Source organism: Fukomys damarensis, unplaced genomic scaffold, assembly GCF_012274545.1.
Source record: "Fukomys damarensis isolate Sample0158 unplaced genomic scaffold, DMR_v1.0_HiC HiC_scaffold_5, whole genome shotgun sequence".
In the NCBI taxonomy this organism is placed as follows: Eukaryota; Metazoa; Chordata; class Mammalia; order Rodentia; family Bathyergidae; genus Fukomys; species Fukomys damarensis.
Window position 1 is genome coordinate 27,462,424 of NW_022900917.1, and position 13,723 is coordinate 27,476,146.

Sequence of the window (13,723 nt, forward strand, 5' to 3'; positions counted from 1 at the left end):
GTGGGACTGGGCTGGGAAGTGGATGTGCCTAGTATCAGGAAGCTGCAAGGGTAGGGAGCTGGGAATTCAGGGGGGCTGTCTGGGACAGAGGGGCTAGGAGAAACCCATTCAGGTGGTGGGTGTGGTGTGGCACGCCTCCATTTGCAGCGCTCTGGGCTGCTGAGGTGGGAGGATCACAAGTTTGAGCCCAGCCTTAGCAAGACCTTGTGTCAAAATAAAAGATAATACAACAGGGTTAAGAAAGTCCAGGCCAAAGGCCCAGGGTTCAGTCTTCACTATGGGGTGGCAAGGATGGAGAAGGTTAGGAGCCCCAGGTAGAAGGAGAAAGTAAGGTGTTAGATCCTTTCAGAGGGATTTAGCACCCAGCCAAAGAGCCTCACAGTCAGAGAGTGTTTGTTCACAAGGTAATGGGAGCCCTTAGTGAGAGAGCCTGCAGAGGGAAGGACAGAGAGGCAGGCAGTAGCTCTTGACTCCTGCAGTTTTCAGTCTTGTTTATCTTTGAAACCTCAGAATCTGGCAGCCCACACACAGCAGGCACTCAGTGTATGAAATTAATTGTGGCCTTTCTTTTTCTCTGTCCTTTAGCATTTTCCTGCTCAACAGCTGAAATTCCCATTAAAGATTTTCTAAATTGCTTGCGATTGTTAGAGATTGGGTAAGTGAGACGGGGAAGGAGAGAAGACACAGAACGCTAAGCAGGATGTACATGGGGAATTTTCATTAGTAGAAAAAGAATCCTGTTTCCTGCTAAGAACTTCCTGGACCTTGTCAAGTGTCCCCTGTCCTATGGAAGGCTGAGGTTGGGTAAATAATTCTCTTCTTCCCAACTGTCTGGAAGTTCTTACAAATGAGCTTAGTTTGCTTTTTGCGTTCGTAGTTTTCGCCCAGGCCTTATTTCATTTGTGTTGATTTGATGTCACAAGGAACTTTCACATCATAACTTATATCATAAGATAGAATTCTCCCCACTCTCCTTTCCCCCTCCAATAAAACAGACTAACAAAAACAACTAACAGACTGATCTTATCAAGTACGTTTTTATAATTCTACCAGACACATCACTTAATGCAGTTGAGAACTCCTAAGAGGAAAACAAAGCAGCAAATTTTCATGTTTTGATCCTACTCTGCCATCCTCTGGTAAAATTCGGTATTGCAATCCAATTTCTAAATAGTTGGGTATTTAGGCAAATTCATGTGAATATAGTTGAAAGAATATACGTATTTATTTATTTTGCAGCAAAAGGCTTTATTTTCATTTGGTCCAAGGTTTGGGAGGGGGCTCCAGAGGTGAAAAAGCTGCCTAGTGGCTGGAGGGAGAGTGTTAGGCCAAAGCCCCGATGCCGGTGAGCAGGAGCCCCTCAGAGGCCTCTGGGCTCTGGGGCCTCCTAGTTGTGCTTGAGGGTGAGCTTCAAAGAGCTGCTCGCCCAGCCCAGCCTGAGGAGCTTAGTGAGGTGGTGGCCTATCTTCTTGATGCGCTTCACCGCCTCATCTAGAAAGTGGTCCTCCAGGAAGTCACGGAGATGGGGTCTGTCTTGGCAGAGCCCAAGGCACGAAGATCCAGAAGAGATCGGTGCAGGTTCTTCTCCAGGGCCCGGGCAGCTTCCATGGCGTCCAGGGTTTCACCCCACTCATCTCCTGAAGGTTTCTGCACATCTTGGAAGCACACTCGGCCACCGCGCTGTTTCTGCATCTTCAGGAGATGCTCGGCGCCCTCACTTTTCTCCTTGGCCAGCTTGCGGAAGAAATGGCCCACGCCCGCCAGAGCCGCATCCTCAAGGTCGAAGTAGTAGCCCAGAGAGAGGTCGGTGTAGGAGGCCCGCAGGTGCAGGTTCACCAGGCGGTTGATGGCAGCCTTCACCTCGGTGGAATAATTCTGATGAATCTGAGAAGTCACGGCTGGTCAGCAATACGGAGCTACCCACAAAAGAACGGTGACGGCTGGTCCTGGAAGCAGGAGAGTGGGAGGTGATGGTCCCGAGGGGCTCCCTGGTCCTGTTCTGTCCAAACGCTGTTGCGGCAAGAGCCAGATCCTCAAGACCTCCGGAAGCGCCGCCCTCCACATTATTTTATAATAAACACATTAAAACTCACATTTCCCTTATAATTTCTTCTCCCTACTTTATGAAATAACTTCTACTTTTTTCAAACGGAGAAAAACTTAGTTTCTCCTGAACAATAAAATTCCCTGGTCTCTTATCACTGTCTCATATTCATATAGGTTTGTCTTCTATTATTATTTTTTCAGAATTCACTTCGTATTTTCTCCCTCACCACTTTTCCTACGTCTCCCCGCTTTCCTACCTTATGTGATGGTTCTTTGTCATCATCGCTTGTCATGTTTTTTAAATGTTTGCCCAACAGACCTTTCTATGATACATGCAGAATGTTGGTGACTGCACCTTGAGGAATCTCATGTTTGGCCGATAGAATTAGAATAAAGGAAAGCAGGCTCATGTGGATGGTATTCAGTCATTTGTCATACTAATATGTGTCATAGCATTGTGTGCCAACCACGTGTAAATGTGCAGTGGTGAATAGTCCTTTAAGTGCGTTAAATTCTGGAAAGTTAAAATTTTTAGGCTAAAGTATGAAACCTTCAATTTAATATAACAAGTAACTAGTGATTTCAACTTGGGATATTTTGTCAAAGTCTCGCACAGAAGCTTTACTTTTATAAATCCACTTTAACCAAGAATTAAACTCTTTGTTAAAAACCTAAATCAATGTGGGTGAGACCTAAGACGATCCATTATTATTTTTGTGGAGCTACCATTAAAATTAGCATAAATTAGGTGGCAAAACCATCAGGATGCATTCGTGGGCTTGTCTCCTTCAGGAGGCTCTGAGGAAGGACAGCGACACGCTTCTCTTCTGCCTTCTGGTGATTGTCAGCAGTCTGTGGCATTGTTGGGGTTGTGACTACCACAGTTTCACTTGTCCTTCCCTTCTGTTCGTCTGTCTCCTCCTTTTCTCTCTTTCGTAAAGGTGTTCGCCATTTCATTTAGGGCCTGCCATGATTCAGGATGAGCTCATCTTTACAGCCTTACCTTAAACTTTTATTTATTTATTGGTACCAGGGATCGAACTCAGGGCATTGCGCTCAAGAGGACGGCAAAAAAAAAAAATCACTGAGCTAAATCCCCCGGCAGCCTTAGACTTTTAAAAATCCTTTATCCCAAGGTTCTGCTTGGACAGAACTTTTAGAGATTACTATGGAAACTACTTTAGATGGAAATGATCGCCCATGGTTTGCAGCTCTGGAGGAAATTCTTGGTGTTCTCCCTCAGAACTGGCTCCCTAAAAGTCATCATTGTCCTTGTTCTGTTGCCTCTGGCTTTGGCTTTTGGGGCCCACTTTCAATATTTCATGAAATAATGCTCTCAGTGTTAATGAGTAGATTTGTTTAGAACAGTGTTCTGAATCAATAACGTAATATATTATAGTTCTTGTCATATGTATTTCGGAAAAGAGAATTTTATTTGCCTTTTAGAAATAATTTAAAGGATCAAACAGCCTCATCTTTATTTTATCTATTTTAAAGGTTTTCAGGCATTTTAAATAAATAAAGCTAACAGTAAGATAAAAATCAATTTGAATTGAGTGGAATAGAAACACAGGGGGAAAAAAAGAAAACAAAAATAGAAGAACTAGGAAAGAACCAGAAGGCAAGGTTATTATCTAGACATCCAAACTAAAAATTAAAATTCATAGATGTCAGTGATAACTATGAATTTGTTTGACTTCCAGGTTTTTAACTGTTCATTCAAAGAAGTAAGTAGGTCCATGCCTCAAAATACTCATAAAAATAAAACACATTAATTTTATGTAGTTTTCGAGGATAGATTGCACATCTTTCTAGCAATATTCCCCTAAAGATTGCCATGATTGGGGATTTAGCTCAGTGCTTCTACCAACTGCCTTGCAAGTTCAAGGACCTGAGTTTGATCCCCAGTATTAAAAAAAAAAATTCTGGGCTGAAGATTGCCATGATTTTGCTTTGTGTCACACAGCAGCGATTCCAGGCTGTGCTTGAGACCTGGGTCCCGGCTGCCTCATGGTGATCACTTGACAGAGTCACGTGTTCTAGCCAGCAGCTGACAACAGCACCAAGCACTCCGTATGGAGGTGGACCGAGGCATGTCTTTGGATGCTGCCAAGGTTTCCTCCAGAAATCGCAGCCTGCTGCCCTGCCCCAAAGAAAGGGCAAACAAGGCTGCTCAAACTCCATTGAAATTGTCACAGATAAGTTATGTCTGAAAAAATCTTAAAGTATTTGTGTCACAATTTTTCTGATGTTTAAAAAAAATAAGGTGAAGCTTCACAGAACTTTTACTGTTAATGTCCTTTCCTGGTGTATGGTCTTCTAAAGTAAAGTGGTATAAATAACTATTTTTAGGGATTGGGAATAAATTATGGTGCGTAGAATTCATCTCTCTATGTTAGTTACAAGTTGGGGATCATCTGACAAAAATGACTACTTTAATTTTCAACGAGATCATGAGCCCTTTTCCCAACAGGTCACAGATAGTAGGTTTATTTTTCCAGTAACAGTGCACCTAGGACTGGGGTCTAGCTCAGTGGTAGAGGAGAGGGGGAAGGGAGAGAAAGAAAAAGTACATCTATTTTGTGACAATAAAGTCTCTCAATATATACATTTTAAAATAGTCACCACATATGACTTCATTGTGTATAAGATTCCTTATTAATTATTAACACATTTTCTTGATGAAATAAATGATTAGCTTTAGAGGGATAAATATCTCTCGTTAGCCAGGAGAGGAAAAACAAAACACAAAAAAACACCTTGATTCGGCCAGAAAGCAAGAGCAAGAAGCCTCTTCTCGGGCACCTTTGTGGCAGCAAGACTACAGTCCAGCCATTTTCACACGGTTCTCGGGACACTGCACAGCTGTGGGTTGGATGGAGGGGCTGTGTGCTTTCCTGCTGAGTCTTTGGCCCCGCACACCTCCTGCCTCCTTCGAATCAACACCTCCAGGATTTACATCGTGTGTCAGAGGCCCGAGCAGGAGGGTGCGGATGCTGCTCAATGCTGGGGATCGAACTCAAGGCCTTATGCTTGCCAGGAAGTCGCCAGAATCACAGAGCTAAATCCCCAGCCGTGAAGCCCCAGCGCTGGACGCTTCGTATTCCCATCGCAGCAGTGCCCAGAGCATTCTCTTTCTCAGTAAATGCCATCTTCCTGTACCCTGAGAGGGTTAGAGAGGCTTAGGGACTAGCTGGATAGCGGGAAGGGGGTGGATGGTGTGGAAGAGAGTGTCTCGTGGCTCCTTAGGGGAGAGAGTGGAGCTTGGGACACGGCCACTCCTAGGATGCCAGCCAAGGCGTCCTCAGCAACCCCAGGACTCTTCCACAGCCAGCCCTGAAGCAAAGCCGCCCTCCAGAGTGCAAAAGCCACCCTGAGCGATTTGTGAGTCACAGAGTGGGTTGGGGCTTTCACTCATCCGAGTTCCCGCCCAGGCAGGGCCTGGTACCTGGTGCCTCCTCACAGAACGGCGCATTTCCATTCTCGTTTGCAAAGTAGGGGACACAACGGAGCGATTGAGCTCACGGCTCACCGGAGGGACAGTTGCAGAGCGAGGCAGCAAAGCTCTCCGTGTACAAAAGCCAAACTTCTGAGTGGAAAGAAGCGCACTGCACAAGATAAGAATTAATGTCCTTGAGAGGTCAGTGCTTAGCAGATAGCTGATCCTCATACTCAAGTAAGGGCGATCCTGAAAATGGGGCCTTCTGGGTAAGGAGCAAGCTGCTGGGGAGAAAAAGACAAAAATGGGTAAAATTAATCCCTGCCTGGCTATTCAGAATTCTTGTCCTCTCGAGATTTAAGGGGAAAAAGGGGGTCTGTGAACATCATCTCACCCCCAGCCTTTACGTAACTGGCACATAAATTGAAAGATGAATGCTGCAGTTCCGAAAATACAGCTTTGATAAACTGTTTCCACCGGAAAATATGCATCTATGGAGGAGTCTCTTACAACTAGGACAGCCGCGGTAAAGAAGACTAAATCTCACTTTAAAACATTTAATTGCAACGTTCCAAAGCACCAAATAAAATTTTCAGTAATGATGAGGCATAACTATATTAATGAAAATAATCCTTAATAAATATAATTTAAAATTATTTTAAATTAGTTTTAAATTTTTAATAAATTCATTTCAAAAATACTATTTATTTTTCCATATGAAAATTTAAACTTGACATAATTTCCCTAAAGTATAAGTGGATATAGTGGAATATATATAATTTTAAAGTAAACAAAATAAACATATTTACTGATAATTTAATAACAAAGTCCAGAGATCATAAAAGCTATAAAAAGACTAAGAAAAAACATCGAGTATTTCACAATGTCAAATAAGCTGATGTTTTATAATTTGGGAAAAGAAAAAATTCAAAAAAGGAAAGACCACGTCTTGTTCTAGAAGGAAGGAATATATTTACATATTTTATAAGATGATTAGACCAGAGTGGAGGCCAAAATTCATAGTCTCTAAGTAGTTCTGGGGGTAGAGCATACATTGTTAGGCAATCCATATCAAATTTTTCAGCCTTTTTTGCATAAAAAAGAAGTTAAAATTTTCCTTCTTAAATTGTTTTTGTTAAAATCAGCTGCAATTTAAGGATGAATAGCTACATTCTATTTTAATTTCTAATTGTATTCTATCTTCAGTCCTCATGTAATGGTGAAAATACTTTCAAAAGATACACCAGCTCTGAAATTTATTTCAGTCAATGCCTTTTTAAATGTACTGGAGAAGAGAGATGCAGCCTACATACAAAGGACAATAAAATAATATGGTAGATGTTTAGATTTTGTAAACATATTATAATAAAAGGCGCATTACCACTTATCCCCTTCAAAATGCTTCCGCTGAATTTGAACACATTTATCCCATCACTGTTGTGACTTTCTGAAGCCGTTCTGAATGTCCTCCTTTGGGAGTGTCTTTAGTTGTCCTGCTGCCTCATGTCCTGAGTTGATTCAAAATGTTAACCTCTCATGGGCATTTTGACTTTAGGGAAGAACCGGTAGTTGCACGAGCCAGATCCAGTGACGTAGGGGGCTGAGGACACACTGCCATGTTTGTGTTTAACAAGAACTGTCATGCCAGGAGCTGTGTGACATGGAGCACTGTAGCCCACGTGAAAGAGGACTCTCAGAATGCTCCAGAAAGTGACAAGAATGATAGGAAAAGTGTTTGTAGCAAGGGGGAAGTTTTTAGGGAGAATAAAATTAAAATGTACTCACATTTGTAAGTCAATGATCAGAAAATGCAGACTGTTTGCCTGCAGGACTGATTGCCCCTCTTCCACAGAACCCGTGTGACAGTCCTGTGACTCCAGGTCACACACAGTTTCTGTGGAGGTGATGACTAACCACCATTCCCACCCACCGCCCCCTTTCTGTCCAGCCCATGTGACTGACACTGAATCCTGAATGAAAGATGATCTGAGGCTCAGGGGTGAGCTGAGCCACTTGGCCAAACAGCAGCAGCAACAATGCAGCCCATCCATATCATTATTCCATTTTCCACTTTTGGGGTTAGGTCAAAAATTTCTTTTTTTTTTTTTAAAAAATACCTGTATTTCAAAACCAATATTTTTAAAATGTCCTTAAGATTATCGTGACACTGCTCTCCTGATCTTGTGTGCTCTAAGAGGTAGCTGGACATATAGTAGTGAACTTTATCCTTGGAAAGTGTTACTTGTTGAGGAGGAGCAGATTAGTGCCCAGTAGCCATTTTTCCATTTCTATAAATTGTGACAATGCTAATATCCCTGGTTGTGCCAACTGCCCCTTCATAGCGTGAGCAGTCAGTGACCTTACAAATTTCCCCTCAGTCTCTTTACACTTGGGTGTCATCACCAAGTCCTGTTCTCTCTCCACAGTGCCTTTCCAATCTATCTCCTTCACTCAATTCTTGTTTTCCTCTCCTACTGCAGGTCTTTTTATTTAGTTTCATTTTTCTAATTTTTTCAGTATTGCAGTAGATTTCCTATTGGTATCTCTGCCTTCAGTTTCTTCTCTCTCTCTCTCTCTCCCTCCTTCCCTCCTTCCATCCCTTTCTCTCTCTCACACACACAGACACACACACACAGACACACAGACACACAGACACACAGACACACAGACACACAGACACACAGAGACACACACACACACACACACACAGCTAAAGTAAAAACAATGCCTTTAAACTCCTTTAGAGGGGAAAGATCTGCCAATAACCTAGGGAATATATCCAAACTCCCAACTTAAGTCCTTTTGCATTGTCTTCCTAGTTGGTAAAAGCACTTAGAGTCCTCATTCCAGTTTCCTCACTCTCCTACATGCCCTGCCTACCACATTTGTGGTCACACTGTAGCCTTCGGGTCCTGAAAGACTCTCCGTGCCAGCTACAGCTTCCTCTGGAGTCCAGTTGTGAAATCATGCTGTGATTGTGTGGTAGCTACTGTCACCATTTGTCATGGCCACTGGCATAAATAGTCATGGAAACAAAATCTGGGATAGATTCATGTCATCTCATCACCTGGACTCTCCACAGCGATGGCCTGTGGCTGACCCCTGCTATGGTTGGCAAGCTGCACTTAAGGTCATGATTATTTCAGAACAAAGAATGTCTCTGTTTCTTCCTTCGGCCTCGTGACTTTATCCAACACATGACTCTTCTTTTAAATTTCTTATATAAAACTTTCACTGTTTATTGTCAGGTGATAACAGATGTGCATGCTCATTGTAGAAATCTGTGAACCACAAAGAGAAAATAAAACTACTCAGAAAGCAATACTTGGAGCTGTCTACTTTTACAATGCTGTACTTTGTAAATATGTACACAGTGGCTAGCTTTTCCTGTCTATTTTTTATATTGTGGAATTTTATCTCTTTGTGTCTCCATATGTATATGTTTATGATACATGGTAGTTTACCATGCAGATATATCTTAATTTAACATGCTATTATCCTACTTTTGAGCATTTTGGTTGTTTCCAAAACTTTGCAACTACAAATTAATACTATAATGAAAAGTCTTGTAACATCCCTCTGTCTGCATTTGTTCTTGGGATAAATTTCCAGAATGAAATTTCCAGATCAAAGAGTGTTTTAATCTAGAAAATTTGTATGGCTTACAGCTTCTACACCCTTGCAGCTTATTGAATATGGGTAGTTTAAAAAGCATTTGTCTACCCAAATGTAAAATGTTGACTTAACTTTTGTATATATGTATGCAAGAATAGAATATTATTCTGACAAAGTTATTCATCCTCACCTTTGCAAGCCTGTCAAGAATAAAACAAACAAGAAATTTATAGTTGAAATACCCTGTTCCATAATTTATCAACAAGTTATACAAAGTAGGTTAATGCAGTGAGGCATTCTGGGTATCCCCTTGTTGTGCTGTTTCCCTCTGGCTTCAGGGCCCAGGGAGGGTTGCAAAGCCCACTTACTAGCTAAGTTTGAGATCCATCTAAACTCAGACCTGAGCTGTCGTAGGCAGTGATGCTATATGAGCTTCACTTTGAGACAGGGACAGGAATCAACTGCCATTTGCCCCAGCTCTTCTGTGAGATGAAATGTTGATAAAAGAAAGGAAATTGCACTATTTTGCCTCTGTAGTGTTTCTGTTCTCACTGAAATTCTGCAGAGCTGACAATCTGGTTGTGCTCGCAGGGAATCTGCAGTCCAGTAATTTTTCTCAATCTTGGGAATATGTTGGTGTCAACAAGAATTTTCACATCAAAGGAGTAGGAAATGTAAGAATCCTATTACTAGACTCTGGTAGCTTCTCCCAAGGAAAGAAAATAATGAGTTTTTATTCTGTTTTATTTAAATATCTGAGGCAGTTCAATTTATAATTAATAAATCATGTCTCACCCCTACAGAACCAACAAAAAAAACAGACTGAATCATTGTCCTTGAGGCTGACTGTGCAGTTCCTCAGGCTCTAGAACAAGAAAGCTGATGGCTGCCTGTGCTTCTGATCAGGCCTTTGTCACCAGTGCACATTTCTCACCCCTAGTCCTCTCTAGAGTGCTGTACAAATGTGAGGCAGTGTCTATGAGTAAGGACTCTTGACAGCCACGTGAGCAGGCCATCAGAATCAAAGCGCAGAAAACCTCAATTAAAGCAATGATATGGCTTAATTGTACTACCAGACATTTTTATTATTCCTTCTTATTTCAGCGCAGGGGTTGAACCCAGCACCTTGTGTGTGCTACGTAAGTGCCCGCTGTGGATCTATATTCCCAGTCCTTTCCTTTATAAAGATACACACTTATCTTGTCAGGAGATTGGTGCCTTTTTGAACAGTAGTGTAATTCTACCAAATGGTTGATATTTCTACTCTGATTCATTCAGATTTGTGTATCACCTGCCTTGTTCCAGGCAATGCATAGATCATGGTGGCCACAGTAAAGAAGGAAATGGGCCTTAGGTATGCGGGGTCACACTGACTCAACAGAGACAAGGATTTCCCACTTAATATTACAGGTATTCGGGGCCCTTTCCAAATAACGTCTCATGAAAACTTTCTATGCAGATGCTTATTTCTGGTAAATCAGATTGTATTAATAACCACTTGACACTAGATGGTGCCATAAGACATTCCTATTTTAATGTTTTGGCAGACGCTTGAGGTTGAAAAATTTATTAGGTAAATTATATTATTTATAAAGTCTCCATTTTTTTGTACTTTCACAAAATCTTCATATATTTTTCTAACGAAATGGGTTATATACATATATTTTAGATGCCCACAAAATAAATTCATTAAAAATTATATGTATACGGCCAGGGATTTAGCTCAGTGGTTCTGCCGCTTGCCTCACAAGAGCAAAGTCCTGAATTCGATCCCTGGTACCAAAAGAAAAAATATATATTTTATTACGATGTATCATATTATTTCACTTTTCTTATATTTCAGACTCAACATTTATTAAATAATACTGTCTTTCATGTCAAGATATTACAAGTCATAATAGTATTTCTTCTAGCAATGAAGAAGATGCATTCCAATGGACTCTTTATTTTCAGAAAACTTTACCAAGAGAATAGTTACTATATCTATTCTGGAGAGAAAGCATATCAGAGGAATAGAATTATAATATGAAATGTTTGGTAACTTTATTAAATTTTACTTTAATGAAGATACAACTAATAAGTGCCCCTATATATACTAGAATCTGGGTTAAATCCTTTCTAAATGTGTGTCATTCAGTCTTCAAAGTTTTCATGAACTTTCTCTTTATGACACCGGAAGCTACCTCAGAGAATTTAGTAACTTACAATAGATGCTGTTAAGAGCTAGGATTTTTAATGTGAGTTTTAATACTTAGTTCTGAAATTTTCTTTATTTGCTCTTCAAGTATCTCTTCTATATATATCACTTATTTTTACTCTTTCTGACACTTGTATTAGATAAATATTGAGAATCCTATATTTATAGTCCAGGTATTTAATTTCATATTTACATATTTGTTTATTTTTTCCATTTAGCTTATTGGTACTTCTTAGGTATACAGTACACTTACATTCATCACTGGGACCTTGTACCTTTACATGATGTACCTTGGTTCTTATTTTTTCCCCATTCCCCTGGCCTCCCTTCATCCCCTCCACCCTTCCCTATTTACAAAGACTTTGTTTCCATTTTTTACTTTTCTCATATTTTTTCTTTTCCCTTCTTACTTTTCCTGTACCCCTCCCACTTCCTCTACTCTTTTAGGCCTTTTCTTCCTATTTCACATTATCAGTTATACATTTTGATCCTTATTTACACTTTTATTTTTTCACACCACAGAAACTATGTGGTGTTTACACGTGTGCGTACTATTTATTTCACTTAAGAGTATTGCCTCAATGTGCATCCATTTAGCTATAAATGTCTCTAATTTCTCATTCTTTATGGCTGAGTAGTACTGTATTTTATTTAAAAAACATTTTCTTTATCCAGTCTACAGTTGATGGGAAAATTGGCTGTTTCCAAGCTTTAGCTATTACAAACTGTGCAGCTATAAACATGGGTGCACATATATCACTGTGGTAAGATTCTTTTAATTCTTTTGGAAAGATACACAGCAGAGGAATAGCTGGTTCAAATGGGACTTCTAATCCTAGTTCTTTGAGGCATCTCCATATTGATTTCCACAGTGGTTGCACCAGTCTGCACTCCCACCAACAATGGAGAAGGGTTCCTTTCTCCCCACAACCCTGCCAGCATTTGTTATTGGTTGATTTCTTGAAAAATCCCTAGAGCATGAACTGCCTTTGAAATCTGTGTGCTCAGTGGCACAGGTGCCCTGAGTGTGGAAGGAGGAGTAGGAAGGTGGCCGTGCAGCCTGCTGTTTCCACAGCACAGCTGGAACCACGACCCGCATTAAAGTGGGCAACTCCAACGCCTCTGTGGAGGGGTTTAAAGGGGAGCCTGGGCACAAGGTGAACTTGAAGGAGCTGATCACAGGCACGAACAGTGTACTGTTTGGATTCTTTCCACTGGATGTTCCAAGACGCACCTGCCAGGATTTGTGGTTCAGGCTGGGCTCTGAGGGCAGAGGGAGTGCATGTGTGTAGGAAGGGTGGTTGGGTCCAGAAGGCGGAAGTCAAGATTCAGCTCCTGGCTGATCCCACTGGGATGTCCAGGAAGGAGATGGATTTATTATTAGATAATTCATTGGTTCCCTTCTTTGATACCCAGTTCAAGAGATTCTCCATGGTGACAGAAAAGGAGTGGTAAAGACCCTGAACATGGAGCCAGATGGCACAGGCCTTGCCTTCAGCGTGGCTCCTAACATCCTCTCACAGCTCTGAGGTGCCAGTCACCCTCTCTGCCCTTTCCTGTGGCACCTGCCCAACCTCGGTGGAGAGCCCTGGCCCTATCTGAGCCAGGGCCACCTTATTAGAGCCCTGGCCACATTTCTGCAATTAAGCATTTCTGGGTCCCACCTGTAACAAAAAAAAATGTGTTTCCTTATCTAAAAATGGATATGAAGATTATATTATTCACCTCACAGAGATTCATAAAGATTGAGGGAGTACATGTGAGGCACTTGGCTGAGTGTCCCCAGCATGGAAATACTCATTTGATATTCTCTAACAAAAGGTCCAGCTTTCTAGATGTATTAAGTACATATCAGCATCCAATCTCTCATCTATGAAGCCTGAATGTATCATTGTTCAATCTGAGTTACTTCTCTGACAATTCACTAACATCAGACATGAGTCTTGTTTGTCTGGGAATGTATTATATTGCTCTTCCCACGAGCCATACAGAAATGGAAATGGCTGATGAGAACAGTTACTCTGCATATTGGTCACCTAGCGAGCTCGAAATCATTAAGATAATCCGAATTCAAGTCTGGTTTTTTTTCTTCTTCTTCTTCTTTTTTTTTTTTTTTTTTTTTTTTTTTTTTTTTTTTTTTTTTTGTAATGAGAAAATTTGAAAAGCGTGTTTGGTTACTGTGAAGCACAGAAGCTGGAGTTACTCTCAAGCACCCATTACTCTCGCAGTCATAAAGAGGAAAGAATAAATGAGCTAGTCACACAAATTAATGGGGAAACTTGTGCAAGTTCTTCGATTATATGGCTAAGAAATTTCAAAGAAAAATTGAAGTCGGTTGAAGAAGGACATGGGCAAAAAAAAAAGCCATAGTAGGAGAGGATTTACAATTCTCTGTGTCTCTTCTTCCTCTCTCAAAAGGGATGGGG

General features: G+C 41.0%; 2 pseudogenes; one reads left to right on the forward strand and one right to left on the reverse strand.

Annotated features, from left to right (window-relative positions):
- Positions 1 to 1,387: 1,387 nt before the first annotated feature.
- Positions 1,388 to 2,339, reverse strand: LOC104849850 (annotated as a pseudogene).
- An 8,080-nt stretch (positions 2,340 to 10,419) lies between these two features.
- Positions 10,420 to 12,826, forward strand: LOC117284316 (annotated as a pseudogene).
- The last annotated feature ends 897 nt before the right edge of the window (positions 12,827 to 13,723 follow it).